This window comes from Cavia porcellus, unplaced genomic scaffold (genome assembly GCF_034190915.1).
Source record: "Cavia porcellus strain 051 isolate PalLab524CR breed Dunkin Hartley unplaced genomic scaffold, mCavPor4.1 scaffold_3, whole genome shotgun sequence".
NCBI lineage: Eukaryota > Metazoa > Chordata > Mammalia > Rodentia > Caviidae > Cavia > Cavia porcellus.
The window spans coordinates 47,893,688-47,899,673 of NW_026947486.1; the positions used below are offsets into that span (position 1 = coordinate 47,893,688).

The 5,986-nt window shown below is 38.5% G+C and overlaps 1 pseudogene; it reads right to left on the bottom strand.

Annotated features, from left to right (window-relative positions):
- Positions 1–1,110: 1,110 nt before the first annotated feature.
- Positions 1,111–2,585, bottom strand: LOC100732756 (tyrosine-protein phosphatase non-receptor type 5-like; annotated as a pseudogene).
- Positions 2,586–5,986: the final 3,401 nt, after the last annotated feature.

Sequence of the window (5,986 nt, forward strand, 5' to 3'; positions counted from 1 at the left end):
CAACAGATCAAGACAAAGCTTTTGAGTAACATTCCTTTATGATATTAACCATGGAGAACAAATGTATAGACTGACTATAACTGAGAATTATAAAGGAAATTAATGACAAACCTAAAGCTAGCACTATACTAAATGGGGAAAGACTAAAATACACCCCTAAAATCAGGAACAGGACAAGGATGCTCTATATCACTTCTTTTTTATTTTCTCAAAATGCTTCACTTTCGCTCAATTCAGTGAACATGGGCAAATTATAAAAAGACAGCAAATGTCTCTGTAGTGGAGTAAATATTTCAAGTCAGCAGTAAAACACGTGGCTCCAAGATAACACATGTTCCCAAAGATTCATGCACACCACGCTAACACAGACTCTCAACACACATACATGGGAACACAAATGGAGTGACACACACAGAGAGACTCTCAGAACAGCTTCCTCACCATGAAGCAGAAAGATGTGTCACACAGATGGGGGTATGGAGTTTCTGCCTAGCCCTCTGAACTCCCCCTCCCACTCCTATTATGGCCCAGAGCCTTGGGGCTCCACCCTGACCTGTACCCTCCTTGTCCCACACCTCACAGGCTGGTCCCTGCCACCTCAAGGCACCTGAAACCAACAGGCCACCTGCTCCATTATACCCAACCCAACCAGAGACCATACCCAACTTGGAGCTCCCTGGGCCTGGCCTCCAGCTCCTCTGCATTCCAACCCGCTAAATCCTGTGTTCCATTCCAAGGCAGCCTGCTTTGTGGGAAGCCATGTAAGTGGCTGCCACCTTATATCTGGAGGCCTCACCACCTTAATTCCCTCTAGAAGTTAAGTTTGGTAATTAAGCAGCACCTTGTCTAGCTTGTTTAGCCTGGCCTATTATTCAGGCATTATGATTATGAGCCTGTGTGCGGGAAATTTGAAAATTTGATTTAACCTATGACCTTCAGTCTTACCACTGTTGCTAAGTTACCTGCTGATGTCTCAGAACCCAAATCCCTCCTCCCCAATACCTTATATATTTGATACTCATTCCATGAATAAACAAGACTTGAATGGAAGGACTTCATCTTGTCTCTGCTCTTTGTGTCTCTTGCCCCCTTTCATCCCCACAGGTGCTGTCAGCAGATGCTGGTGGCACTGAAGCAGCCGGTTCTTCCAATCCTTGCACTTCAGTACACAATGATGAGGGCATATAAGGGTGGCCTCCTCTACCTCCTGCACCCGGTAGAGGAGTGGGTGCCTGGTCTGGGGTCTTCTGGTCAGGCCAGGATATGAACCAGTAGTGCTTTAGGCCTCGTTCTTCAGTCCTGCTCCAGAGAGAGATAAGGTACAGCTGGTAATCCTCAGTATGAATGTCTTTCTACATGGTGATGTCCATGCAGTCATACACCACCTGGTCTTCTGGTAAGTACTCAGTGCATTTCTGGTTCATCTCCTTGATGGTGATAATCATGACGATGATGGGTGTATGCTCCCACCACACCATACAACAGAAGTTGACCACTATGCTGACGATGGGCCCTTGCATAGTGATATACACCTTCTCCCCATGGTAACCTCGGATGTTGCTGGCATTGATGTAGCTGCTCAGAGGACCCTCCGGGTCTTAGGTGATCAGGCACACTCTGCCATGGGGATTGGGAGGGATAGTTTTGTATAGGTTTTTCTGCACCTGCCCAAGGATGTTGTATTTTTTCAGATCCATGGAGTTCATGGGGATTTCAAAGAACTTGGCCTGTAGCAGGAAAAAGTCCAGGGCATTTTGGTGCAGTTCCTCAGCTTACAGAACTCAGGAGGCACTGAACAGGTACTCTTGGGCCAGCTCCTCACAAGAGGATAATAAGTAGCCAAAGTCTTCTCATTGCAGCCCAGGTTGCACATGTCCAGGGTCAGGGAGACATTGGAGTCCCAGCTGACCTGCAGAACCATGGACTTGATGGTCAGTGAGACAGGGTTGGCCTCAGGCTTGATGTCCATCACTCACTCAAATACAAGTGTCTTAGTCCAGGTTCTGGAAGTCATCCTCCAACTTGTCTTCCGTCCACTCTGAGTAGATGAAGGAAGGCTGATGGCTCACATCTGGTGCCTGTCCTCTAGGAGCAGAGGGATGGGCACCTCTGGGAGTGCCTTTCAGGATGTGCCACACCAAGATGATAACAAGGATCAGGTCCACAAATAGGGAGACCAGCAACAGACTTGGGATGCCCCAGGTCCTATAGCCCAGCCAGGCCATAGGTCCCAGCTGTGTCAGGAGAGGGAACAAGATGAATAGGAAGTTGGTGGCATTCTGCAACCAGATATGGCAACAGACACTGAACCAGAGCAACAGGCAGGCAAGCATGAGCTGCAAGGCAGCAAACAGGCACAGGCTGCTATTGACAGTGAGGGAGTGACTTCCAGTGCCTTCCAGTGGTGGTTTCTGAGCAGGCTCTGAAGGTGGAGAGGGCTCTGGGTGCAGAGGCATCTCTCTCTGCACATCAGGGAGGCCTTTGGCCTCATTCTGTGATGCTATCACTACTGTCTGAGGAAGACCTGGCAGCCTCTCACTGCAGCACATATCCAGGGCCTCTCCTGTGCAGTCATCAGCAGCTTGGCTCTGACTCTCTCTGGCAAGAGCTGGCTCTGGGCACCAGTGGGCAGGCAAATGGGTGGGAAAGCAGGCAGGCAGGAGGGTGCCAGGAGCCTGGGCACACGAGGGTGCATATGTCCCTGTGTGTGTCTGCACACGTGTGTGCAATGGGAGCTGTGCCAAGCTCTGTCCCAGTATCACTTCTTTACTCAACATAGTACTTGAAACTTTAGCCTAAGAAACTAAGTAAGAGAAACAAATAAAGGACATATATACAGGGATAAGAGCTCAATTTATCATTATTGGCCAATGACATGCTACTATACATAGAAAAAGTAAAGTATGCCACTAAAAAACTTGGAAATAGTCAACTTTAGCAAATTAGCAGAATACACAATGAATACACAAAAGTCATTATCATTTGTGTATACCAACAAGGAACATGTTAAATAATTTTATGAAAACCATAGTATTTAAAGTTATTTCAAGAAAAATGAACTAGGTAGGAATTAATCTACCCATGGAAATTGAAGACCTTTACAAAGAAAACTATAATACTCTTAAGAAGGAGATTGATGAGGACAGCAAAAAGTGAACACCTTTCCAATGATCCTGGGGAAGTAGAACCAATATTTTCAAAATGGTCATACTTTCTAAACTATTATACAGACTAAGTGCATTACAAATAAGAACAACAATAACATTTTTACAGATCTACAGAAATTAAAATCTAAATTTAATATGAAATCAGAAAAGACCCAGAAAAGCAAAGTAATTTTGAGCAATAAGAGAAAAGTAGGGAACATAATAATTCCTAACTTCAAGCTACTGTACAAAAGACAAATGAAAAAAAAAATGGCATGGTAATAGATTTTTTAAAAATGACTGGATCAGTGGAGCAGAATAAAGGATACTGAAACAAGCTGAGGCTCATTCATCTATGTAATCTTTGAAAAATGAGCCAAAATAATATGTTGGAGAAAAGATAAACTTTTCAACTGGTGGTACTGTGAAAACTGGCTAGCTGCAGCAGAATTAAAGTGGACACATCCCTCATCGTTTAGTAAATTAACATCAAAATGGATCAAAGACTTAAACAGTAAAGTACAAATATTATGCCAGTTGAATTTTTTTTTTTATTTAAGAGGAAAAAGAGAAAAACACAAAACAAAACAAAGCAGTGTAAGGTTACACATAATACAGAACTACAAAAAAAAAAAAAAACATAACAGTAAGAAATCACCTGTTAATAGATTACATATTATCATCTTGGAAATAGTTGCTCAAATCACAGTATCAAAGAATACAAAGTAGACATTCAAACAGAGAGACTGCAAACAGCTGTGTTCAATGATCCAAAAACATTAATATAGTCAGCTATTTAACATCCCTAAACACACTTGCTGTTATATCCGTTAGAGCTCTTTTTTTTTCCCTCCCTCTCTTAAACACTTGGAAGTTGCTGGAGTTGATTTTTATTTCTAAGAGTTGTTTGGTGGAGTTGTTTTCTTGGTATAAATACTATGTTGTTTTCAAATAATGATAGTTTGAGTTCTTATTTCTTATATGTATCTCTTTTATTTGTTTCTCTTGTCTAGTTGCTTGGGCTAATATTTCAAGTACTGCATTAAATACAAGAAGTGACAGTGGGAATCATTGTATTGTTACTGATTTTAGGAGTGTATTTAGTTTCTGCATTTAGTATAATACTGGCTATTGGTTTGTCATGTGTTGTTTAAAGTTAAGGTAAAATCACTTGAAGGTGTTGGAAAATATTTTATAAACAGAAATTCAATGGCACAAAATAGCAAGAACCAACAAATGTGATTGTGTCATAGTAAAATATTTTTGTACAGCAAACAATGAATAAGTAGTGTGAAGGGCCAACATACAGAATGGGGAAAATATTTGATAGCTGCCAATCAGACAGATGACAAACATTTATAACATACAAATAACTCAAAAATACTAAATCATCAAAAATTAAAGACTCATTTATGGGCATGAGAAATGAAGAGACACTTCACAAAAGAAGAAATATAAATGTCTAATAAATACATAAAAATGTTTCAATATATCTGGCCATTACAGAAATGCATATTCAAACAACCTTGAGAATCCTTCTTACTCAGAAAGAATGACAATCATTAGGAAATCAAACAACAAATACTGTCATGACTGTGATGAAAAAAGAACCATCCTTCATTTTCAGGGGAATGTAAATTAATGCAACCATTATGGTAATCAGCATGGAAATTTCTTAAAGAACTGAATTTAGGCCAGTTATCACCTTGTTAGGTATCTTCCCCAAAGAGATTAAATAATCATAACACAGAAATATTTGCATATCAATGTGTGTAACAGCACAATTCATAATAACCATATCCTGAAAAAAACCTATGTATACATCAACAGATGATTAGATAAAAAATGTGATATCTCTATATAATGGATACTGCTTAGACATAAGGAATGACAAATTTGAGATATTTGTAGGAAAATGGATGCACCTGGATAATATAATATTAAGTGAAAAAATTAGAGTCACAAAGTCAAATACCATGTAGTATCTCCTACTTGAGTGAAGAAATGTATGAAGAAAAAACATAGTATAGATATTAATTATAAAGGAAACAATCTCTTTCAATAGAGCAACCATTCAAGGGGTGATAAGCAGAGAAAAGGGAAATTAAAAATAAGATATAACATATATAAGAATTTAATACTCTCAATTTATGTAAATATTATATGTCATAACATGAACTAAATCAAATAAAATCACCAAGTGTGAAAAAGTTCACAGGAAAACCACTCAGAGAAAGAGAAGGGAAAGAGGAAAAGAAATAGAAAAATAGAAATGATCTGTTATATGTACATGTTACCATTCCCAAGATAATTATAAAATGTAAAAAATGGAAGCATGCACTAATAAAACATAATTTCTACATTATGAAAATAGTAAATCTCTTACACCACACAAAAAAGGACAAAAATGACACCATTATATGCTTATATGCTAAAATTGTTTTGACAAAATCTATATACATTTATGGTAAAAAAAATCGTGAATTAAAAAGATATAGAAAGACTTCATCTGTATTTACTAGAAATCATTTAAATTAAACAAATGTTGAATATCATTATAAATTGGAGAACAGTGAAACTTTCTCTGCAAAAACATGAACAAGACAAAGGTGTCCACTACCATTACCTTATTCAATTTGCTTTCCTTGGAATATTAGAACAATCAGGCAAGGGTAAAAAAAAAACTTTTTTATAAAAAAGAAATCAAATTATAATGGTTTACAAATGGTGTGACCTAATACATTGAAAATCCAAAAAGATCCAACCAAAGATTTCTAGAAATAATAACTAAATTCATCAATACAATATCAACACAAAAATCTATAGGTTTCCTGTACTCC